Below are 26771 nucleotides of genomic sequence, written 5' to 3'. Positions count from 1 at the left end.
GAAGGAAAATATCTCCTCTCATTTTTATCAGTGAAATGCAAACATCACTTAAAAGAGGCACTCAGAATGGGTGGGGGTTACTGAACTGGATAGCCCAGATGACCAATAATGGTTCATTATATTTATCTCCCTGCACTGTGGGAAGCATTTCCTGATCTGAATTTTCTCACATCATCCCTGATCCTTTGAATATCGCTGGTGAAAGTAATTCCCTAGTATTATTTGACAGCTTGTACCACTTGGAAAATTGTTTTTCCTAATAAAAATCTGTTTTTCCCCTGTTGCCTCCTAAGCCAATTTCTTTTATTTACACTGTTTAGAATTGAATCCTGCCAATTATAAATTCTTTTATATATCTGTAAATAGTCAGTTTTCCATTCTCCACAGAGAATATCATGTTCACCTTTAATCATATGTATGAATTGCCAAACTTCTTATTTCCCTCCCCAGACTCTTGTAAATGTATGTTTGCTTGCATTAAGATCAAGTATGTAAAAATAAATGCAGTATTGCAAATGGGGTCATCCCAATGCAAAATTTTATTATTTAGCATTGACATGCCAAATAGAGCAGATACTTACATTGCTTGTTTTGCACAAAAACAGCTAAATGTATCTCTGAAGGCTCCCTTGAAGTCAGAATTTCACCAGGGAAAAACTGACCCAATATTTCTTTAGTATTTGCCAAGAAAGAAACAGCAGCAGTTTCATTGATGACCAGAACTATTTGTCTCCTATTATTCTATAAACTGCATACCCTCATTTTGTATTTGTGCATTTGATTAAGAACAGCCATACTGGGTCAGAACAATGGTCCATCAAGCTCAGAATCCTGTCTTCCAACAGTGGCCAGTTTCCAGGTGCTTCAGAGGGAAAGAGCAGGTGAAACACCCTGTTGTCCACTCCTAGAGAAGGACACCCTGAACACAGGGTTACATCGCCATCATCTTCGCAAAAGTCACTGATCTACCTATTTTCCATGAACTTATCTAATTATTTTTTGAACCAGTTGTACTTCTGACCTTCACAACAGCCCATGGCAATTGAGTTCCATAGGTTGTCTATGGGTTGTGTGAAGTAGTACTTCCTTTTGTTTGTTTTAAACTACCTGCCTATTAATTTCATTGTGTATCCAATTTCTTTTGTTATGTTTATTCCTTCATAAACATTTATTTATTCATTTTCTCTACACCATTCGTGACTGTAGAAGATTCTATAACATTAGTCTTCAGTCATGTCTTGACAAACAGAAAAGTATCAGTCTTTCTAATCTCTCTTTATATGGGAACCATTCATACACTTAATCATTTTTGTTATTTTTATGTACTTTTCTCCAAATTCCAATATACTTTTTTTAAGATGAGGCAACCAGAACTACACACAATATTCAAGATGTGGACATACTGTTGATTTATATAATGGATTATGATATTTTTCTAACTTTTCAATTCTTTTCCTAACATCTCCTAACGCTAAACTTTTTTTTTTTATTGTCACTGCACATTCAGCACATATTTTCAGAGAATTATCTTCTCCAAGATCACTTTCTTGAATGGTAACAATTAATTTAGACCTCAACATTTTTTATGTATTATTGGGATTATGTTTTCCAATGTACATTATTTTGTATTTGTTAACACTGAATTTTGTCTGCCGCTTTTTTGCCTAGACCCCACTTTTATGAGATCCTTTTTAACTCTTCACTCTGCCTTAGACTTAACCGTCTTAAGCAATTTTGTATTGGCTATAAATTTTTGCCACCTCACTATTTACCCCCTTTTCCATATCATTTATTAATATGTTGAACATTACTTCTCACAGAACAGATCCCTCTAGGGCAATGCTATTTCTCTCCATTCCAAAAACTGACCATTTACTCCTAACTCTTTGTTTCTTGTCTTTTAACTAGATACTGGGTTAATGTGCATTTCCCCCATGTGAGTTTCTCTAAATTATTCTTTATTTAACTTTATTTTAAATATTACAAACCAGTTTATTTTGCAAAGTTTTAATTTTGATTTTAACTTGTCAACAACTTAACTAACTGTATGAGCTTTTTATCATCCACATTTTAAAGAACTGTATCCTTTTTCATCTTAAGGCATTAATGCAAATACTGATTATTACATGGACTAGAGCGGGGTGGACAATAATTTTTGCCCCGGGGCCACTTAGGGTTGCCAGGTGTCCGGTTTTCACCCAGACAGTCTGTATTTCTGGCCGCTGTCCGGTAAAAAAACCCCAGAAAATACCAGACATGTATTTTCTGTTTCTCTCGACGGAAGGCCGGTGGGGAAAATCTTCTCCTGCCACATCTAGCATGGGGGAAGCAAGGAGTGTGGGGATTCTTAAAGGCACAGGCAACCTCCCCCCCCCCAAAAAACAACTTTTGTCTCCTGGGGTTTTTGGTCTGCCAGGTTTGTTTGTTTTTTTGCCATGTTTGGGATTTTTGGTGAAAGCATCTAGCAAGCCTAGGGCCACTTCAAAAATTTTTGAAATAGTCCTGGGCCACCCAGGAAGGGGTGAGAGTCTAAACAGGACGGAATGGGGCCTAAACAGGAAAGGGCGGGGCTACCCTACTCCCAGACCATGACTCGTCAGGGGGTGGGAAAGCCCCTTCGCCCCCCCCTTCCCATTAGATACCCATGCCCCTGGAAGAGGCTTGGCACGCTCCCCCAACCCCAGGCCAATCAGGGCCTGGGGGTGGGGGGGGGGATCACGGCGAGTTTCCTCCAACCCTGCAAGAAGCTCATGGCACTTTGAAGTGCTGTGGGCTCCTCACAGGGTTGGGCAAGGCGAAGGAAGCTTCATGCAGCTCCCCTGCCCCCAGGGCCTAATTGGCCATGAGGCAGGGGTATGCGCAAAGCCTCCTCTGCTCTCCCCCCCCACCCTATGAGCAGCACACAGCACTTCAAAGTGCCACGTGCTCCTGGCAGGGCGGGAAGAGGCTTGGAGGCAGGGCAACAGCAGACCTCCACAGGCCAGATCCACACGCTTGGCGGGCCAGATCCGGCCTGTGGAGGCCCTTTTGCCCACCCCTGGTGGTAACCCACTTAACTTCTGTCTGTGAGAGCCAATAACTTATAACTAATCTGTCAAACTTTAGTCCATTCTATTTCCCTGTAATACACATTTCTTTAATTTTGCTATAAAAATGTTATTTGGTATTATAACAAATGCCTTATTACTGTAAAATGCATTTCCTTTTTGTAATGAATTTCTTATCTTCATCCTATACAGATAGCTAGTTTCTTGGGTGCAAACTTTAAGTAGGATGTAATGCATACTGTAGGTGCTTACTAGGGATGTGAAAGTGTACCTGATTACATGCACTTCACCCCACTCACCATGCTGCTGCCTCTGTATCAGTAAGGGTGAAGCTTACCAGTTAACTTGTTAACCAGTTACCCACTCACATCCCTAATCCACACTAAATTAACAAAAATTATACTAATTAGCAACTTCTTGATAAACACAATATTTGGCACACACACATAGTTCTTCATATACATCTCTCATTAGAAACATTCTGAAAAGCTCTCTTTAAGGCTACAATTATTTAATAATTCATAAAAAAGAGCCCTATTGAATCTGAAATTATGAGCCTTACAGCTGGAATTATGCATACTTCTAGTGCATAAATAAAGAAGTAAGGAAAAATAACCATGGTGAATTTCAGCCCTTTTAGAAATACAGAGGAAAACATAAGCTACTGTTTGCCAAATGGAAAAAAATTAAATGATTAGGAAGAAGAAGTGTTATTTTCAAGTATTTAAGTGTGTTACTAACAATGAGCAGAGGAAAAAATAACGTTTAAATTGCTTTATAAGCTTAAAAGGGCATTATTGATACAGGTATCAGGGAAGGGTTTTTTTCCTATTTAAAATATAGAGCTTGAAGTATGGAAAATAATTCTGCATGATCTTCAAAATAAAAACTGCAGAAGTTGCAGCAGCTATACTTTTCACTAATATTCAATACTCAACAGACAAAACTAAATATGCATTCATTGGAAATGTATTTGATAACCTTCATTTCAAGTGTCAAGAATTTATATAAAATGACCATATCAGATTAAACTACTAAATTACAGATTAAAAAAAGAAATGGATTGTTAACTTGTACTGTAAGTCAAAGAACCTATTCATATGCATTTCTTTTTTTTAACTCAGTGCTTGTGAAAAGTGTAAGTGTGACACTAACAAAGAATAAGAATGTGTGACAATGTCAACATCACCTGAAAAATTATTTCAGCAAACTTTTCTAAGAAATCTTTTCAACAAATGCCATGGTTCTAAGGCAATGGTCCCCAATCTATGGTGCATGCCCCATAGGACAGTGCAGAGGAAAGTTCAGGGAAGTCTGGTGGGATCTAGCATAGCCCCCACAGGAGATTAGAAGGGAGTGCCACCCAGCCCTGCTCACAACTCTACCCCTGCCTTGCTTTCAACCGCAGCTGTGACCCCAACATCAGTTGTTGTCTAAAGAATTCAAAGTACCATGGACATTTATTTGGATAAAAAAGTGGCAGTTTTCAAAATAAGAATATAATCATTTTTTTTGGAATATTAAGTTCGGTTTTTCCTGGTTATATAATCAAGCTACTATTTCTTGGAACTTTTTTTTCCCCTTGCAACTGTTTACAAAGCAACTGCCAAGATTCTAACAATTCCATTTGCTGCAAGTCCTAAATGAAAGAAAAAATGTAGTAGGGATGTGAAGGACCAGTCAACTAGTCGCTTTCCACCCTTGCTGGCTCTATCAGAAAGAGGCAGCAAGAGGATGGAGAGGAGGAGGTACTTTAAAACAGCAGCACTGCCTGAAGCCTGGGGCCAGACCTCAGGCTCCATGCAGTGCTGCCAACCCTAGGGCTGTTGATACACTTCAAGGCGGAATCGCCCTATAGACAATAGAATAGTCGATGCAAAATAATCAACTATTCGATTAGTCAGTCAATATTTAACATCCTTAGAATGCAGCTCCTTCCCCTTCGAAATGTTACAAATGAAATGCACATTAAAAGACCAAATCCTTGCTTTGACATTCATGATAATATGTTTTAAAATAATTCTCAAAATATATATGAATTTCAAAAGAATAATCAAATAGAAGTGAAAAAATTCGGTGGTGTCAATGGTTTAAAACATGATTAATTTAGAAAGATGAGGCATGGCACTTATTACTACCTATCATTCATTTGTCTAAATACCAGAACAGCTGTGCAGAAATTGACTTATACAAAGTATTCATGTTTTGTATACTGTAAAATGAAAGGGGTAGATTAGAAAGTAAGTTCTAACGTGCATAGATATCAAAAACATTATTGTATTTTATTGTATTAATATAATTACTTTTGAGACAATGTTAAAGTTGCTTTCAAAAACTGAATAAGCATTACAACAGTCCTGGAAAGTACTTAATATTACAGGAATTTACAATGGATGCACAGGCAGATTAAGTGTCTTTAAGACACAGCAATTTAACGTCAGAGGCACGAACAAAGACTCAAAAGTACTAACTCCAAAGCCATCACTAATTATTGATCTACTGGTTCAAATAAAATAACAGTTGGTGTGCAACCTAGATGGTGTACAGTGAAGCACTGCCAAATATAGTTCTCCTGTTTTAATATAGGCTCTCATGTCTATTTATTGAATGCCAAAGAGGAGAGCGATGATGAGAGTAAGGAGGTGATTTTTACCTCTATACGTAGCACAGTAAGAGTACTGGAATACTGCACATTGTTCTACTGTCCACCATTTCTGGTAGACTGGTTGGACATCCAATACTCAAGTACATTATCCTTAATAAGAAGAATAATTCTTACTGTTTTAACTTTTAAAATTTCAAAAGAAGCCTATATCAAAGATATTACTAGACCATGTGTGTCAATTTGGAGCTGTTGGTGACTTGGGCAGTTCAGCTTGGGAAACCCAAACAAATGTGAAGAAAAAATTGGACATTTCAAAGGCAACATTTTAAAATACAGTTGAAATTTTCCAGTCCAGCATGCTCTGGTCCAGCAACATCTGAGGTCCGGCATGATTTTAGTTAGCCAGATGTCTACTTATCATGGATGTGGACAAGTTTTCCACAGTCCCATAAGGATTTTTTTTGTTTGTTTGTTTGTTTGTTTTTTTGTAGAGTCACCAATCCTGGCTCTCAGTGGTCTGTATTCATAGTAACTCTAGATTAGCCATTTACTTGACTCTTACAATAAGCAATTTCCTCCTTCCTGGTCTCTTTCTCGTCCCCTTGCCCACTACCTTCTATTCTATGTAGCTGACATTTACTTTTTCATTATAACCCTCTGATATGTAATGGTCACGCCAGTTCACTTTCAGAATACGATCTGAAGAAGTGGGTCCTCCCCACAAAAGCTCATCAACTAATAAACCATCTTGTTAGTCTTTAAAGTGCAACATGACTGCTTTTTTTGTTTTACCAAGTTCAGACTAACACAGCTATCTCTCTGTTACTGTTCTGTCCTGTTATTTATTTCTAATTTACCCCTAAATATCTTCTAAGCGTGCAATAAGCAGTGAAAGTACTGATAATGGTGCTAGACAATACTGATCTCCTGTGATACAGCATATTCTCTGGTTCGGCACCAATCAGGTCCCAAGGGTGCCAGACTAGAGAGGGTCAACTTCTATTTGCCTACGTAAGACAATAACATATTTTTGTTTTAAAATTACATTGAGAATGCAATTATGCTATCTTCAGTAAAAATCGCAAAGCAATTTAGAGTCATTTTTTATCTCAAAATGTATAAGAGCTTTAACAGCTCATATTGCTGTTTATCATCTCAGATATAGTAATGTTTATGTTCTATGTGTAATTAAAAACTAATAATAAGTTTCTAAAAGTTCAAGAAAGGAGATGAGAGTCCATGTTTGCTTATTAATAATGCAACAATTACTATGACTAACATATATTGTCAGCAAGATTATTTCAGATATTTATATTGAATGGTATCCCCTTAGTATTGAATAAAAATCATGGTTTTGAATTTGATATGACTGCAAAAATATGGATTTTAAACTGCATATTCAAATGTATTTCATTATAAGAGGAGTAATAAATCCCTCTCTCTCTATAGCTTTTATGACACCAAATATGAAAACTGCATGTCTTTCTGGACAATTCATTATCTAAAACAGCGTTCTGTAAACTGTGGGTCATGACTAAGGATGTTAAATATCGGTTCATTTAACAGCTGATAAACCTCATGAATTTTTATCAAATAGTGGACTATTCTATAGTCCCTAGAGATGGGGCCGGTAGCCAGTGCACTCCAGCCGCCCTCCCAGGGAGCCCCATGCCACTCTGCGCTGCTGCCTCTGCATCAGAGGCAGCAGCATGGGGTGCCAGATGGGAGCTGGTTTGTGAGGGGAGCCAATTTAAAAACCCTCTCCTCTCAAGGACCTGTCATCCTGTGCTGTGACCTCAAGGGCTGGATTAAGGCGGGGGGCAAGAGGGGGAGAGGCAGCTAACCGGGCAGCTGCCTGGGGTGCCAACCTATGGGAGCACCTGATGGCAGCTGTAAGGGGCGCTGCGCGCCCAGCCCCCCTTAGAGCTGCCATCAGGCGCCACGTGGCGCTCCTTAGAGCTGCAATCGGGCGCAGCGCACCTGATTGCAGCTGTAAGGTGCGCAGCGCACCAGGGGGTGGGGCCATATATGCGCCGTGCGCCTGAGTGCAGAGCCACGCATGCATCGCGTGCCCACTGCCCGGGGAGCAGGAATGGCTCGAGCCGGCCACGGTGGCCTCTGATACATAGGTCTATAACATGTAGCCTACAGCATTAACCGATAAGCTTTTGCTTTATTGGTTAATCAACTATACTATTACAACCCTAGTCTTGACCACAAAGTGGGTCGCAATCACATTTTAATAGGGGTAGTCAGGGCCAGCATCAGACTTGCTGGGATTCAGGGCTGAAGCTGAAGCCTGAGTTCCACCTCCACCAAAGCGGCAGGGTTGGACCCCCCCCAAACACACACACACACACACACACACACACACACACACACACACACACACACACACTAGCATGACTTGGGCTCCATCCCCAATATCTGGGATCCTGGAGTAATTTGTTTGTCAGAAGGTGGTTTCAGTGCAGTGAAGTTTGACATCCCCTGATCTAAGATATATTAAATTATTGCATATGAAAGGTCAAGTAGGGAACACACTACATGATGATAAGCAAAATACTGGGTAGAATTTTGTTCCTCTTCTAAAACTGTTGTTCTTTGTGCTGCTAGCAAAAGTACAACATGAGAAAAGTTACATCAGTTTCCAAATGTATTTAAAATATTAAAATACTACAAAAAGAAATCTGGAACTTAAACAGTATCACTCACAATAGTGAAAAAACAAAATAATATATTCACAGTTCCTTGAACACAACTGAACATTATTCATTTTAAACAATGTCCGGTTTGTTTATTCTGTTTTCATGATCTAACATGGTGAGCTGCTAAGTGGGAAATCTGTGAGCAAGTGCCCCTGTTATGCTGTAAAACAAATGTGTAAAACAGCCTTGTTTTGGTTGCTACTGACATTCCAAATTGTTCAGATAATTTTAGGGAACAGTAAAACAATATAAAGGAGAACTAAACATAAAAATGCCCTCAAGATCAAAGAACAAGGAAGGCTATTGGTAAATTAAAACTTGAAACTAAATTGTTCTATATTAAACTTAAAAAGCACACCATTAATATTTTTAGGGTTAGCTATCAGTCTTTATTTCAATCAAGGTCTTGTAAAACCAAAATGTGGCACTTCCTTTAATATAAAGATTTGTGAGCATGTTTATCTACTTTGTAGTCTACTCTCATTTATAGCACCAAATCAGTATGATATTGAAGTCCATGTTTAATCCCGCTACTTTCAAATGGAATCAATACATACTTAAAAAGACAACAACGAGTTTAAGTACTCGCTGAATCAGGACCTATGCCTGCTCAGTTCTTATGACCAGGCAAGAAGAAATATAAACACACAAGCAGTGGTAGCCCTCTTCGGTATGTCTATATATCATAACAAGTGTGTGTCAACCTTAAAAGAATAAAAACAATCAGTCATAGCATTAAAAAAAAATCATTAGATTAGGCCAATCATGAGAACATAAGAACGGCCGTATTGGGTCAGACCAAAGGTCCATCTAGCCCAGGTGCCCCAGAGAGGGTGGACCGAAGACAATGATCAAGCGATTTGTCTCCTGCTATCCTTCTCCAGCCTCTGACAAACAGAGGCCAGGGACACCATTTCTATTCCTGGCTAATAGACTCCATGAAATTATCTAGCTTCTCATTAAACTCTGTTATAGTCCTAGCCTTCACAGCCTCCTCTGGCAAGGAGTTCCACAGGTTGACTACACACTGTGCGAAGAAGAACTTTCTTTTATTAGTTTTAAACCTGCTACCCATTAATTTCATTTGGTGTCCTCTAGTTCTTCTATTATGGGAACTAATAAATAACTTTTCTTTATCCGCCCTCTCCACACCACTCATGATTTTATATACCTCTATCATATACCCCCTCAGTCTCCTCTTTTCTAAACTGAAAAGTCCGAGTCGTTTTAACCTCTCTTTATATGGAACCCGCTCCAAACCCCTAACCATTTTAGTTGCTCTTTTCTGAACCCTTTCCAAGGCCAAAGTATCTTTTTTGAGGTGAGGAGACCACATCTGTAAACAGTATTCAAGATGTGGGCGTACCGTAGTTTTATACAGGGGCAGTAAGATATTCTGTGTCTTATTTTCTATCCCTTTCTTAATAATTCCTAGCATCCTATTTGCCTTTTTGACCACCACTGCACACTGTGTGGAAGTTTTCAGGGAACTATCCACAATAACTCCAAGATCTCTTTCCTGATTTGTCATAGCCAGATTAGCTAGCCCCCATCATACTGTACGTATAGTTGGGGTTATTTTTCCCAATGTGCATTACTTTACACTTATCCACATTAAATTTCATTTGCCATTTTGTTGCCCTATCGCTCAGTTTGGTGAGATCTTTTTGGAGTCCCTCACAGTCTGCTTCTGTCTTGACTATCCTAAACAGTTTGGTATCATCCACAAACTTTACCACCTCACTGTTTACCCCTTTCTCCCGATCATTTAGGAATAAGTTGAAAAGGACTGGTTCCAAGCCTGACCCTTGGGGGACACCACTAGTTAACCCTCGCCATTCTGAAAATTTACCATTTATTCCTACCCTTTGTTTCCTATCTTTTAACCAGTTCTCAATCCATGAACGGACCTTCCCTCTTATCCCATGGCAATGTAATTTACACAAGAGCCTTTGGTGAGGGACCTTGTCAAAGGCTTTCTGAAAATCTAAGTAGACTATATCTACTGGATCCCCCTTTTCCGCATGTTTGTTAACCCCTTCAAAGAACTCGAATAGATTAGTAAGACATGATTTCCCTTTACACAAACCATGTTGACTTTTGTCCAACAAATTATGTTCTTCTACGTGCCTCGTAATTTTATTCTTTACTATTGTTTCGACTAATTTGCCCGGTACTGAAGGAGGAGTAACGGTAGTTCGGACTAGGACTAGGACTAGCGGACATTTAAAAATGGCGGCGCCCGGCTTTTTGCAAATGAAGCCCGGGAAATTCAAATCCCGGGCTTCATTTGCAACTCTGGTTGCCTACATTATCACCCTAGTTCGAACTAGGGTGGTAGTGTAGACATACCCTGAAAGACTAATTTAATGGAAGTCAGCATATATCAAGATTTTAAAAAACACACAAATGAAGTAGTGTAATATAAATAACTAAGTTTTATGATTGGAGTATGTCTATACTACAACAGAAAGTGTGATAGCAACTCAGTCAGGCTTGCCTATGCTAGCTTTAATCTAACAAGCACAGATAAAAATAGCAGTGAAAACAGCAGTGTGGACTTCAATGTGGGATGTACAAACCTGCCTGGTCCTCCTGGACATATACACTCATGTTGCCAACCCAGCCACTGTACATTCTCTGTTATTTTTAGCTATGCTAGCTTGATTAAATGAATGGCTATTTGCCAACATGGTCAGGGATGCAATTCCTTGCTCTAGGTATCCATAAACCTCTTTGTGCATTAAACTCAAACTGTGGGTGAGAGGGAATGGATCACTCAGTGATTGTCATGAACTGCTCATTTCCTCAGCAACAATCTGGCAGTGGCCACTGTCAGAAGACAGGATGCTGGGCTAGATGGACTATTGTTCTGCTCCAGTATCATGTGTTTATATTCTAGCCAAATTCTGGAATAAATTACAGAAATGTAAAATAAATTAGTATGGTATCAATGTACTGCAGATATACTTATTTCAGATGAAAGCACATGAATGACTACAGTATATTTCCCAATGAGTCCAATCTTGAGGATGACTGTAAGTCAAAAGTATCTTGAACACATTTTTTAAGTCATTATGATGCAAACACAACAGATTATCCAGGGGCATCACAAAATACAGATTCTTCTTCTATTTAGTGACATAGCACATGCATATTTGAGAAAAGTTTTTAAAGTTATTTTATATGTGTTTTATTTGCTATTTCATATGTCCCATATTTTTTCCCTCTTCCAACTTCCCCTCATTTCTTCTTTTTCCCCTCCCTTTTCTATCACTTTCCTTCTCTAAAGAAAAGATGAAGTCAGACCTCCTCTTTTATTTTGTTTAAGACAGAAAGAGTATTATTCTCTACTTTCTCTCTATTCTTCTGCATTCCACAGCCTAAGTGAGTACTGTAATTCTTGTGCACAATACCATGAGTCAGCAACAATCCCACTCACTTCCTATGAACTGACAAAATTGAAGTAAAAGGATCATTAATATACACCTCAGTATTTATTATTTCATAATGTAAATAATTACATAACAAAACTACGTGTATGCCTTAAACAATAGTGAAGTACACTTCTATTTTATTAGACTCATCAAAATAGCTGTAACCCAAATGCCTATTTTAATTACAGACTTTGTCCCGATCCACAAAAAGACAGTGGAAATTCTAAAATATTTAATACCATAGAACTAGACCAAGTGATTTGTTGCAATTTACTTCTTCTATAATCATAGTACCTAGGAGACCTAGTAATGTATACCTTTGGGCTATGAGTACAGCCAAATAAATGGAGAGTTTTTGCCTTACAAGTTAAGTATGAGACATGAGAAAACAAGATACAAACTGACAGCGGAGTGTAAAGAAAAAAATTACCCTATGTCTATTCTACAAAGTTTACAACAGCACAGCTATACCAATGCAGGTACACACCACTGTAAGATTTTGTGTAGCCACTCTGTGACAACAGGACAGCTCCTATGGACATATTTTAACCATCTCCAACAAACGGTAGTAATTATGTTGGGGGAGGGAAGCTCTCCTGCCCACACAGAGGTGTGCACAGTACCACTTATACTGGCAAAAAATTTTATACCTCTAAGCGACGTAAGTTTTGCCAAAATAACATAAGAACAAAAGAACAGCCATTCTGGCTCAGACCAAAAGGTCCATCAAGCCCAGTATCCTGTCTTCCAACAATGGGCAATGACAGGTGCTACAGTGAATGAACAGAACAGAAAATCATCAAGTGATTCTCCCCTTGTCATCCATTCCCAGATTCTGACAAACAGAGGCTAGGGACACCATTCCTATCCATCCTGGTTAATAGCCACTGATGACCTATCCTCCATGAATTTATCTAGCTCTTTTTTGAAACTTGTAAAAATCCTGGCCTTTACAATGCCCTCTGGCAAGGAGTTCCAGAGGTTGACTGCGCATTGTGGGAAGAAATACTTCCTCCTGTTGGTTTTAAACCTGCCACCTATTCATTCCATTTGGTTAAGCGTAGCTCATATCATTGGAACAAATAAATAACTTTTCCTTATTTACTTTTCCCATACCAATCATGATTTTATAGAACTCTGTCATATCCCTCTTAGGGTGTGTCTAGACTACATGCCTCCTTCGACGGAGGCATGTAGATTAGCCAGATCGGAAGAGGGAAATGAAGCCGCGATTAAAATAATCGCGGCTTCATTTAAATTTAAATGGCTGCCCCGATCTGCCGATCAGCTGTTTGTCGGCAGATCGGGGGAGTCTGGACGCGATGCCCCGACAAAGAAGCCTTTCTTCATCGACACAGGTAAGCCTCGTGAAACCAGGCTTACCTGTGTCGATGAAGAAAGGCTTCTTTGTCGGGGCATCGCGTCCAGACTCCCCCGATCTGCCGACAAACAGCTGATCGGCAGATCGGGGCAGCCATTTAAATTTAAATGAAGCCGCGATTATTTTAATCGCGGCTTCATTTCCCTCTTCCGATCTGGCTAATCTACATGCCTCCGTCGAAGGAGGCATGTAGTCTAGACACACCCCTAGTCTCCTCTTTCCTAAGCTGAAAAGTCCCAGTTTTATTAATCCCTCCTCTTATGGCAGTTGTTCCAAACCCTAATCATTTTTTTTGTTTGCCTTTTCTGAATTTTTTCAATGCCAAGTGGTAGTGTAAACCAGTGATTCTCAAAGTATGGTCTGTGGACCACTAGCAGTCCATGACTGTCTTGCAGGTAGGCCGTGGGTTCAGGGATTGCTCCCTGGAGCTTCAGCTCTGCACCCCCACTGCAAGGATGGAGCACTGACTTCCTGCTGTGGGGGGTGGAGGGGAGCGATACTCATGGGAGGAGGGCAAGGAAGCGATTCCGAATGCTGATGTTCTCCCTCCACTCGTCTAGAGCAAAACCGGTCGCCTTTTCCTGCTGCTCTCATTGGCCAGAATCACAGCTAATGGGTTCAGCAAGGGGCAATGCCGGGGAACGATGGGAGGCACCAAGCCAAGTAAGCCCCACCATCCACTTCATGCCCAGACCCTGCACCCTTCATCCCCCTCACACACCTCTCCCACTGAGACCCCGAACAAGCATCCCACTCCTACATTCTCCCTCGTAGCCAGACCCTCCACCCGACCTCCAGCCTCACCTGCTCACCCCAGTCCTGTACCCAACTTCTCTCCCAGACCTTGCACCTCCACCATCCTCTGCACGCAACATGAACGGTTGGCCCATGGTTCGCAGAAAGGTCTGTGTTGAGTGAGGTGAGCTGTGGACTGAAAGTTTGAGAACCACTGGTGTAGACAAACTCTTATCAGCATGTTAAGACAACACTCTTAACAGTAGTGTTTGCACAGCAGCAGCCTAGCCATTTCTGAAAGTTATTTTGTATGCCTCATGGCAAAAGACAGTCAAAGTAGAGATCTTCAAAAAAAATTACTGTGCAGATATTTATAGAAGGAAATTCTACATGAGGCAGCACAGGAGAAAGCATGAAAGTAGTCATAGGAAACAAGTGTAAGTGGATGCTGACATAATGAGCCAATAGGAGATGGAAATAATGAAAGAGATCACAGGTAGAGATAAGCTGTGAATGGCCTTGAAGCAAAGACAGTAGTTTACCTTTGATGCTACAAAAAAGAACAGAGGTGTCCAAACTTCTCCTCTTGAACCCCTCCCTTCATTACCAGTAAAGGAGATTGTCTGTGCCCCCCTCCATTACTACGTAGTTGGCTCAGCAGAGGAGTTTGGGCTGAAGGCACAGCTGGGATAGAACTGGGGATGAGGGCAGAGAGGGAACAAGGGAAGGCTAAGCTGGCCCCAGTAGGGTTGGGGGCAGGAGTGGCGATGTGGCCCAGAGCCAGGGCTTCAACCCAAGCTGCACTGGTAGGTGGAGCTTCGGGTCAAGAGTGGGGTTTTGTGGCACTCTCTTTTCAACCCAATGGAAGCTAGCCTGGACTCTGAGGTTCTCCCCCCAACTTTCCCCAATACATCCCTTTGGGGCACACCCCAGTTTGGTGGCCATTGGAGAAAAAAGAGCCAAAGAAGGATGTAAAGAGAGAGATTACATGGTCAAAGTGACAGGCCACGAAAATGATCTTTCTATCAGCTTTCTGAAGGGATATGAGCGGGGCAAGGCTGCATTTGATAATGCTAGAAAACAGCATAATGAAGTAATGAAGAAACAAAAATTATGAGAATCCAAAGGAGAGCTTTAGCTGTGTGGATGGATACGAAATAATGTCTTGTAGAGATGCTACGCAAAAAGAATAAGCAAGACTTAAACATAGCTTTGGAGTGATTGTGAGGACCTACATTACAAAATGCCACGTGTCAATGATGAAGCTTTTACCTTTTAAGGACTAGAAATAGAGCAATTTCTCCCAGTAAGCCCTTATATCAAGGAATCACACCTCATCTTGTATTAGGTTTCTTTGTTTGAAGATATTGAAAAGCAAGATCATGCATGTGAACTACTATTTGCTGAATCTGGAGAAATGCATGCATCTTTAAATTGGACTGCATGATTGTAAAGACAAAAGAACACAGCTTGCACATAAATCTGAAAAGTTCAATGATGAATTAGGGAGGGAAGGTTGAAAAAAACTGCAAGTAGTAGGTGTGTTGGGCCAATCAGCTTTGAGTCCTAATCAGCAATTCCTGATTATGGTGTGACTCGAGGAAATCCTGACCACTATGTGCCAAACCATTAAAAACATTGTTTGATACAATTATCTCCCAGAAACAATATCCAAAACAAAATCACACTCACTCCTTATATCAACAACTTCTATGTAAAAAACAATATTTCCTCCTCACTTGGAAAGTTACCAAAATTGTCAAGAATGCTTCAGGTTACAAATATCATTTGGCACTTTCTATTTCACTATTAGAAAAATATGTTCATGCATAATAATGCAGAATAATGGGGAGGAGTGTGATCTTCCAAGAAATCATAGGACATAGAATTTCTCCTTCCTCCCCCAAAACTCATCCATAATTGGAGTCAGATTGCATGTTCTAAATAAACACTTAAGCCACTGCAAAGCATAAATGGAGACACTTCAGACTCACTGCTATGAGCGACACTACTCCTCAGAATAGTGATAGAAATGGAGCCGTATTAGTCTGTTGTAGCTGAAACAAAATACAGGACTATGTAGCACTTTAAAGACATTAAATGCATTTAAGAAAGTTACATAACTACCGTAAATTTCAAGCTCAATCTAAAACTCTGTTTACAGCAAGTGAAATTTAAATAAATCTAGTTAAACCATGCTATACAGTATCTTTGTAATTAATGTTTTTGGTTTCTTGGGCTGCCAGACTGAGTTCAGATCTGCTATTTAGTTGTTCCTTTCACAGTCAATTTCTAGTCGCGATTTAATATGGTCTATAGTCATACACATTCAATAAAACCAGAAAACATAACTACTCTTACTTGACTTTGTACAATAAATTCAGCAATTCAGTCTCTGCAACAACTATCATATCTTAGAAGTACATATTTTGATGTCTCTGTTTTTTCTAAAATCTTATAATAGCTGAATATAGAGAATATTGAAACTATGAATCAATTAACAAGGCTTTTTTTTACACCTGCACCTTCTCAAAACTATCAAGTGGGCATTTGCAAAGGTTACATTTGCTAAAAATAGTTTTGAGACCGCAGCTATAATAAGGTTGCATATAACACCAATAAGAAATGAAATATTAACTAAAAATCAAAATAAACAGATGAAACTCTCTCCAGGACTCTTTACATTTATAGGAAATCATTTCCATTAAGTTCAATCTGTGTTACTACACATATTTAAAGAAAAACAAAAAAAGCAGTGAGCTTTCTCCTCTTGCCACTTCCTCATCGCCTAACTGAATGCCTGAGGGTATGTCTACACTACAAAGTTAATTCGAACTAACAGTGGTTAGTTCGAATTAACTTTGATAGGCGCTACACTAGCGCTCCGTTAGTTCGAACTTAATTCGAACTAGCGGAGCGCTTAATTCGAACTAGGTAAACCTCATTCTACGAGGACTAACACCTAGTTCGAATTAGCTAGTTCGAATTAAGGGCTGTGTAGCCACTTAATTCGAGCTAGTGGGAGGCTAACCCTTCCCAGCTTGCCCTGGTGGCCACTCTGGCCAACACCAGGGAAACTTGTCTGCCCCCCTCCCAGCCCCAGAGCCCTTAAAGGGCCACAGGCTGGCTACACAGTTTGTGCCAGTTGCAAGGCTGCCAGCACCCAGCCAGCAGACCCTGCACCTGCCACGCCATGAGCCAGCCACCCGATGCCACCCAGCTCTCCCCCTCTTCCCGGGACGAGCCTGGCGGCTCCCAGGAGCCTGCCCAGGGCTGCAAGAGGCGGGCACCCGCTTGGTCTAGTGCGGAGATCGTGGACCTCATCAAGGTTTGGGGGGAAGCCTCCAATGTCTACCATCTCCACACTAGCCACGGGAACGTGGCTGTCTACGGCCGCATGGCTGACAGCCTGGCCGCCAGAGGCCACCAGCGGACCCGGGAGCAGGTCCGCTGCAAAATAAAGGACCTGCGGCAGTCCTACTCCCGGGCCTGCCTGCCAGGGGCCGACCCGGAGGCCTGCCCCCCACTTTCAGGCCCTGGACCGTATCCTGGGGGCTCACGCCGTCCATGCCCCCCTGGTGGTCATCGACCCTGGGGCAGAGGGACCAGTCCTGGACACCGAGGAGGAGGAGCTGGAGGATGCCACGAGCCGGAGGATGCCACGAGCCAGGAACCTGCCAAGGACCCAGGACCTCTGAGGAACCCCACAGACAACATCTCCTGTGTCGGCCGAGGCCGGGGAGGCCTCCACCTATGAGTACCATCATGCTCCCCTTATATGTACGGGGTGGTGGGTGGGAGAGGGAGCCCACGGACCGTGAGCCTGGGCCTTGCCCACCATGGAGCAGCAGCTGGGTGTCATGCAGGGGCCTTGGCCTTGCAGAGTGGGGCTGGATTTTACCCACCTTGTCCCCAGGGAGAACTGACTGCTGCTCTTGTTTCACCACAGCCGCAGCACCTGGGACTGCAGGGCGCACCACCCCGCCTGCAACAGCCACCCGCGCCCAGGCCAGCCGGCGTGCCAGAAACCAGGAGGACTACCAGCGGCGGCACCTCTGGTTCATGGAGCAGCGGCTCTGCAACCAGGAGCACTGGGTCCGGGAGGACCTTCGGCTGCACCAGAGGAGTGTGGATGCGCTGGAGGAGCAGGGCCGTGGCCTCAGAGGCCACCTCCAGACCCTAGTGGACCGGTTCCTGCCTCCTCCTGCTCCGGCTCCTGCGACTCCCGCAGATCTCACTCTTCCTCCCACCCCTGCTGCCCCTGCTCCCTCTGCTGCCCCTGCTCCCTCTCCCGCGTCCTCCGCACCCCCCCCCGTCCCTCCTGCCCCACCCTCCATACCCGCTCCCCCCCGAGGTCCCCACACCCGCAGTGTTGTGAGACGGGAGAGCCAGCCGGACCCCCAAGCCTGAGCTTTCCCTTCCCTTCCTCACCTTCCACCCCCTTCCAGCTCCCTCCTCCCAGGTTTCCCTCTCCCATCCTCACTCCTCCCTCTCCCCACCCCAGTTATGTAAAATAAAGAGAGGGTTTTTTTGCCAAACAGGTGTCTTTATTTGACATTAGGAAGGGAGGTTAGGGAGGAGAAACGGGAAAGGAGGGGAGGGTGGAAGAAGGCCCCAGTGGGGCATGCAGGGAGAGTTCAGTCCTCCTCCTCCACCTGGAAGCTCTCCCGCAGGGCTTCCCGGATCCGGATGGCCCCCCGCTGGGCTTCCCGGATGGCGGTGGTGCGGGGCTGAGCGTACTGGCCAGCCATGCGGTCAGCCTCAGCCATCCAGGCTGGCAGGAAAGCCTCCCCCTTCCTCTCACACAAATTGTGCAGCACAGAACATGCTGCCACCACGGGAGGGATGTTGTGCTCAGCGAGGTCGAGGCGGGTGAGGAGGCACCTAAATCGGGCTTTCAGTCACCTGAAGGCCCCCTCAATGATGATGCGGGCCCTGGTCAGCCTCACATTGAAGGCCTGGCGGGAGGGGCTGAGGTGCCCCGTGTAGGGCTTAATGAGCCAGGGCTGTAGGGGGTAGGCCGCATCCCCCAACCGGGCAGACGGGCATGTCCACGTCCCCGACCCTGATGTGGTGGTCGGGGAAGAAGGTCCCGGTGTTCAGCCTCTGGCACACGGAGGAGTTCCGGTACACCCTGGCATCGTGTGCCTTGTCAGACCAGCCCACATTAATGTCCGTGAACTGTCCCCGGTGGTCACACACGGCCTGCAGAAGGACGGAGTAGTACCCCTTGCGGTTCACGTACTGGGAGGCCTGGTGTTCCGGGGCACGGATGGGGATGTGCGTCCCATCGATGGCCCCCCCCCCTGCAGTTGGGGAAGCAGAGGGCGCCGAATCCCTGGATGACGGCGTCTGGGTCGGTGAGGCGGACCACCCTGCGGAGCAACACCCGGTTGATGGCCTTGACCACCTGCAGAGAGACACAGCAAAGCGCGAATCAGTGGGGCGCCCGGGTGGCTGGGAGTGCTCGTGCCCTGGCAGTGCCCCGCGCCCCACTCCCGGGAGCAACCCCCCCGGGCGGCATATAGTACGGCCGGGAGAGACCGGCCCCTCCGGTGCGGGGCACTTTTGCCTCCTCCCTCCCCCTCACCCCCCATTTTCCCTGGGGCAGCCCATCCCCTCCTTGCAGCCCCCCTCGCCCCCGGCCCAGTGGCCGGCGAATGCCGTACCTGCATGAGCACCGCTCCGACGGTGGATCTCCCCACGCCGAACTGGTTCCCGACGGATTGGTAGCTGTCCGGGGTGGAGAGCTTCCAGAGGGCGATGGCCACACACTTCTGGAGGGGGATGGCGGGCCTCATGCGAGTGTTCCTTCTGCGCAGAACAGGGGCAAGCCACTCGCAGAGCTCCAAGAAGGTGTCCCTCTTCATCCTGAAGTTCTGGGTCCACTGTTGGTCTCCCCAGCGCTCCAGGACGATGCGGTCCACCAGTTGCTGCTAGTGTCCAGACGGCAGATGCAGCGGGGTATGCCGGCGCCCGGGCGCCACCGCAGCTGCTCCATGGCCCCCAGGGTGGCCAGGCGGAGAGGCAGGGGGCTGACGTGCACCAGGTGGAACAGGGCAGCCTCCAGCCATTGCTGGCAGGCTTGCAGCAGCAAGTCCATAAACTGCACCAGAAAGTGCAGGGCGAGCTCTGACTCCATGTTGCCACCTGCGGCGGCGTCCCTGAAGGGAAGCACCGACACAGACAGGCGCAGAGAAAAACGCTTTGCTGTCCCTTGGCGAGGTAGGCAAGCAAACGGAAAAACTGCGAACCGGCTGTCCAGGGGGGTCCCTTTAAGCACGAGCCTCAGATAGCCTCAGACAGCAGCCACACAAAGCAACTACTGACCTGATGCCCTGCCGGAACCGGTTTCAGCCGCCCTTAAATGCGCCCCTGCGTCCAATCAGTGTGGACGCGCTAGTTTGGATTAGCAAAACGCTAATTCGAACCAGTTTTTAGTTCTAGATGCGCTAGTTCGAATTAGCTTAGTTCCAATTAACTAATTCGAACTAAGTTAGTTCGAATTAGCGCTGTAGTGTAGACATATCCTGTGTATCTTCTGTACGCTACCTCTGTCACCATCTCTTTGTTAAAATCCCATGTCCTAGCTTGTTTTCTCTTTTTACACTAACCATAGTGTTTTGCTTTGTTAGATAATGCTTACCCTAAGATTTTTTGCATAGTTTCCTGTAGCTTCTCTAAAGTGACAAAGCACCCATGCTACTGATCCAGGGACATTTCCAAACACGTAGGCTACGTCTAGACTGGCATGATTTTGTGGAAATACTTTTAACAGAAAAGTTTTTCTGCTAAAAATATTTCCACAAAATAGCGTCTAGATTGGCAAGGATGCTTTTGTGCAAAAAGTGCTTTTGCGCAAAAGCATCCGTGCCAATCTAGATGCACTTTTGAGCAAGAAAGCGCCGATGGCCGTTTTAGCCATCGGGCTTTCTTGCGCAAAAAATTAAGGTGCCTGTCTACACTGGCCCTCTTGCGCAAGTATTCTTGTGCAAGAGGGCTTATCCCTGAGTGGGAGCGTGAAAGTATTTGCCCAAGAAGCACTGATTTTGTACATTACGAAGTCAGTGCTCTTGCGCAAATTCATGCGGCCAGTGTAGACAGCTGGCAAGTTGCCAGTCTAAACGAACCCCTATAGTATTCAGGGTGATGGCTCAGGGAGGGCATTTGTGGATACAGTGGTGATTCTCCCTAAGCAACACATTTTCTTTTCTATGTGAAGTGGTGGAAGTGAGTGTTATAAGGGGTGGGAAAGGGGAGATCAGAATTGTTCTTCGACCAGTACTGCTGGCTGCTCTGCTGCCTCCTTTGAATAGCAGTCAGTGGAGCAGATCTTAGATGACTTCTGAGCCAGAAAGACATATGTTGATTGCTACAGGTGAAGAAAATTTACTTCCAAGGACAAGACAAATGAGGAGACTGGGTATGAGGAGCAGAATTAAGAATGTTAAAAAGAAAACCCTCTGAGGCACAACGGAAAATTTAGGTAAAACTATAATCTAGCTGGGTGAAGCAAGGTCACATAGTAGACGGGTTAGGTAACAAATAATTTTGTCAATTAAAAATCCTTAAGAGTTATAGTGTCATACTTCTATTAAGTACTAAGCAAAACTACAATGTCATCTAGTTGGGATGAGACTTGAGTGTGTATTGTGGGAAGAAAGGGGACACTGAGAACATCTCTCTCATAGCCAGTGTCAGGATACTAAAAGTGGGGAAAAACTCTGAGTTACTACAGATAATTCTGCCCTGGGTCTTTGGCTTGTAGGCCTCATCTACATGATCAGGGTCTAACTGATCACCATTTGGGGCTGGGAAAAAATCCTCCTCCCTCCTCCCCCCAATTTAGACTGTCAGAAACTGTCAGGGATTTTTCACCTTCCTCAGCAGTATGTAGACTGTGTAACTTGCAGCTTTAAATTAGTGTAAATGGTGGATTCTATGCAGGCCTGTAAGCAGGAATTTCAAGAGGAGAGTCATTTTTTTTGTAAACATGGAGTGCAATTTTTTTAAATATAAAGGAGTTCAAAATTGTCATGCAATGAGTATGCATAAGAGACAATGAAAAATTTGAGTGGAAACAGTGATTGGTAAAATGATTTTGTTATAACATACTAAAAATATATACAGTACTAAAGGTTTTATAGAAATTACCTTCTGGGATCGCGGCAGGCAGCGCGGCTTCCTTGGCCGCCTCTGCTGCTGCTCCACCTGCTCAACGAGGCCAGCACTGGGTGAGTGGGGTGGAGCTTCCAGCCAGTGAAGCTGGGCCCAAGCTGCTCCTCGCAGGTGAAGGGCTCCATTCCCCTGGCCCTGCCCCTATGCCACCAGCCCCACCCTGCCCATCACACTGCAACACGATAGTTCTCAAACTTTTTGGCCTGTGACTCACCTGGCTCAATGCAAACCTTTTCACGGACCACCAGTTGCTAGTGGAAACTCACCATTAATTACATACATACACCCAAGTCATTTTGCTAGTGCTACAGCTAGGGAGAACAGTTAAATTTAACCAGTAAGAACGGAAATATTAATTTAAATTATTAAATAGACTAAGCACTTCAACTTTCTCATGTTAGTTTATCAAACTTCATGTTAAATAAAGTACAATATTAATTTATGTCCAAAACAAAAGGTTTCCATGTTTTCTTCATTTATGGCAGGGGTTGGGGAATCTTTTTTAGGTTGGGGGCCACTGACCCACAGAAAAAATTCAGTGGGGACTACACAAGTGAGATGCAAGCAACAACAAAAAACAAAAACAAAAACCCTCCAAAAAACCCCAACCCTCACTGATGTGGCCACCAACTGAGATACTTCACTCCTCTGGCATTCCAGTCCCATTGGGAGAGAGGAAGGGTCAGGTAGGACTGAGATTTGGGGCTTTCCATAGAATCTTAGGGTTTTAAGACACCTCAGGTGGTCATCCAAACCCCTTCCCAAAGAAGGACCAACCCCAGATTTATTTTTCTGGGGTTTCAGGGTTAGTGGATTTTGTAGAACCCTCTAGTCTTTGGGGTTTGGACAAAGAAAGGAGTGGTTCTGTGCTAACGAGAGGAATGCACTGCAGGATCTGGTAAAGAGGTATGGTGCAGGAGGGGATGAGGGCCTATGGTCTCGATGGGAGGTACGGTGCAGGAGCAGGTAGGCTGCAAGTAGGGTGTCTGGCCAGAGGGGAAGGTGAAGAAGCAGGCTGGGGTTGCCGGGTTTCTGTGGAGAGAGCATGACGCTGCAAGAGTGCAGGGGTCTGGGCATGAAGGGATGGAGGGGAACTTACTTGCCTTTGTGTCCCACCCCAGTGCCAGGCACTGCCTCCTATTGCTCCCACTGGCTGGATTCCAGCCAATGGGAGCAGTGGGGAAATCCTCCAGGCAGCGAATCCATGTGCTGCTGTTCCCCCAGCTGGGAGAGGAGCAGTACTTCTTCCCCGTGAGTTGGATCATGCAATGAGGCTGGAGGCTTTCTCTCCCACCCAGCAGGAAGCCGACGCTGGCACTCCCACCTCGCAGAGGGGGGAAAAAGAAGGAAGGGCGAGGCTGAAGCACCAGCACGGGTTTCCCCCTGTGGGGGAATAGGAGGCTGAGCTACCCATAGTAGAGGCCTGCTATATACCTTGAAATGTTTAATTCAAATTTTTGTGATTTCAGTAGTTTGGCCACAGGTTATGGGTCTATTATAGGAGTGGGTAGGTGAGGTTCTGTGGCCTGCAGTGTGCAGGAGATCAGACTATATTATATCGATCACTTCTGGCATTAAAGTATATGAAAGAACATGAATGCCCACTAAGCTCAATGGAGATATACTTGTGTAAAACCAGGTTATGGAACTGATCAAAAGTCTACTCAAGTCAATGGGAGTCTTTCCATTGACTTTGGTGCACTTTCAAATAGACCCTAGATAAGAAAATAAAGAGTTCTGTGTAATTCAAAAATTTGTCTTTCACCCCAACAGAAATTGGTCCAATGAAAAATATTATCTGCCACCTTGTCTCTCTAATTTAAGTATCAATAAAATTAAACAGGATGCATCAATTCCCGAGAAGTCAGTAAAAGATGAATGGACTGCCAGGAACACTGTCAGTCCTGCGATGGGACACCTGAAACTGATCTCAGGCCTTGAGGAAGAAAATAACAAAGAGAGATATTAGCTCATTTATTGCCTGGCTGAGAGGGAGAACAAATCTTGAGCTCTCACTACACTGCTTGCACAGAGAAAAGTTGGCTATAGTCAGGAACGAGGGAAGACTATTATTAAGGCCTTCTTGGAGGAAAAGAAGAGTTTGTTTCTTCATGTTTATTTTTGGACATTATGATCCTTGAAAGGCACGCAATTATTAGATCAGGGTTTCTCACTCTGGGGTACACAGAGGTCTTCCAGGAAGTATATTAACTCACCTAGATATCTGCCTGTTTTTCCATGGGCTATATAAAAGCACTAGCAGTCAGTACAAAATAAAATTTCATAGACAATGGTTTGTTCATAATGCTCTGTATTAAGAATGTAAAATCCCATTTAATTAGTTAACAGGTTAATAAACAGGGTAGGTAGAAAGGAGCTGCTCCAGCCAGGCTGGAGTGCCCCTACCCACAGCACGCCAGGGCCAGACCCGCCACAATCAAGGGCTGCTCTAGGCAGGCCAAAGCACCCCCTGCCTGGGGCAGGTGCCGCAGAGCAGTTCCCAGCCCCATGGCAGACGGGGGGAGGCTGCTGGAGCTCCAACCTCTTAAGTGTAACCATTAAGCCTCTCTCAATTAACCACTAACATCCCTACTCTGTATGCAACACACTGAAATAAGTATGTTTATATGCCAATTGACTGTGTATCTATATGGTAAAAATTAGAAAGTAAGCAATTTTTCAGTAATTTTGTACATTTTTAAGTAAGGTGAAATGTGAGAAAGTCTAAAACATACTGAATTTTAAAATCACAACAAAGATTAATGTGCAATTATACTACAGATCAGACCTCCTTGGTCTGGCACCCTTGGGACCTGAGCGGTCCCAAACCACGGAGTTTTCCGGACCAGGGGAGGTCACGGCTCTCTACCCAGCTGTAGACTCTGCTCCTAGCCAGGCTGCACTCCCTGCCGCCTTCCCCTCTTCCTCCAGCTCCAGTCAGGGCTGCGACCCCCACACTGCCACCCCTACCATGGAGCTGGTGCAGGCTGCACACCTGGCTGCCAGCCTGCTGACTTCAATCCCAGCTGCAGCTGTGCTTCCCACTACCAGCCCCAATCGGGGCTGTGCTTCCTGCTGCCAGCCGCACTGCCTTCAGCCATGCTTTCCACTGACAGCTCCACTGCCTTCAGCCAGCTTCCTGCCACCAGCCCCGGTGCCTTCAGCCTCAGCTGGGGCTGTACTCCCCACAGTACCAGCCTCAGCTGGGGCTATGCTCCTGGCTGCCAGCCCCACTTGGGGGTGCACTCCCTGCCTCCTGCCCTGGTCGGAGCTGTGCTCCCCACTGAGTCAGCCCCACTAGGGCTGCACTTCTTACCATAAGCCCAGCTTGGGCTACACTTCTGAACTGAGCCAGCAGGGGCTCTCTGGTCCAGGAGTATCCATGGTCCAGATTTTACAGGTTCAACCTATATATTCATTTTCATGTCTCTCTATGTAAAAAAAAAAACATTTCCTGTGGGACAACAGAGTGGCAATCATGTCACTCTGCATCCCACAGCCACTCCACTTCATCCCTCTCTCTCTCCTCTTCGCTGCTAACCCAGCAGGGGTTGGCAACTAATGGCTCCTGAGCAGCAGCAATGAAGATAAGCTGCTGCTACTGCTGCTGGTGGTGGTGGGCTTGTGAGGGGGCTGCAGGGAAAAGAAGGGGACCAAGACTGCATGGCAGGCTCCTGGGGGAGTGGTGAAAGCAAGGCCCTTGAGGGGGAGACTAGGACTGGGGGACAACCTGTTTCGGCAGCAGGGCCCATGGCAGCAAGTTGGGGGGGAAAAGGTGGGGAACGGAGAGGCCAGAGGTGGAGTGGGCCAGTGACGAGGCCTGTGGAGGAGGACAGGAAGGCTGGCAGAGAGGCCTGCTGTGGGGGGGCGGAAGGGTCAGTGGAGAGACCTGTGGGCGAGGGTGGGGGTGGGACTGGCAGAGACCTCAGGCCACAAGGCACTGTGCAGCAGATGGCTTTATCACTGGCAACCAGATGCCTGAGTTTTTAATTCAGCTGCTCAGTGCTCCAGGAGATGGGGGGCATGCAGCAGCCACACCATCTCCCTCCTCCCGGTGGGGTGGGAGCAGCCTCCCATTCCTCAGGGACGGGCGGAAACATGCACCCTCCCCCCTCAAGAGGGTCCCAAGTCGTACACCTTCCCCCCCTTCCCTAGCCTCCTCATACACCCCCTCTGCTGGAAGAAGAGCCAGGGATGGCATGGTCCAGCACTGCCCGGTGGCAAGGGAGCCCTCGGCCCCAGGCTCTCCCCAGCACTTCCACTTTTGAAATGAAGCAAGAGCCCTGCTGGCCCCATGCTCCCTGCTTTTGAAATGTACAAAAGCTGGGGGAAAGGCTCTTGTACATTTCAAAAGCAGGGAGTGCAGGGCCAGTGGGGGGACAAGTTGAGTCCCCCGCTCACCCTATGCTCCCGTGGCACTTGTGCTACTGAAATATAACAGCCCTGCTCTTATTACATTTCAAAGGTGGAAGCACTGCCAGTTCCCCACTGCACCTGAGCCCCCCACCTCCACTCCGATGGTACCGGAGAGGGAGAACCGGCTATTAAACTGGCTCCCGCACTTCCCCTTGCTGCCTCTCTGATAGTAGGGATGTAAGCTACTAGCCTATTACCAATCCTAGAAAATCAAGTTTTCCATTTATTCTCGGAACAGGAATAACACAGCAAGCAGAGAAACAA

At 44.9% G+C, this 26771-nt stretch overlaps 1 protein-coding gene across 11 annotated transcripts in view; it reads right to left on the bottom strand.

Annotated features, from left to right (window-relative positions):
* Positions 1-26771, bottom strand: part of FRYL (FRY like transcription coactivator) — a 389109-nt gene that overhangs the window by 262527 nt on the left and 99811 nt on the right. The window lies entirely within an intron of this gene.

The sequence above is a fragment of the Pelodiscus sinensis genome, chromosome 5 (genome assembly GCF_049634645.1).
Source record: "Pelodiscus sinensis isolate JC-2024 chromosome 5, ASM4963464v1, whole genome shotgun sequence".
NCBI lineage: Eukaryota > Metazoa > Chordata > Testudines > Trionychidae > Pelodiscus > Pelodiscus sinensis.
This window is presented reverse-complemented; position numbering and strand designations above follow the sequence as displayed.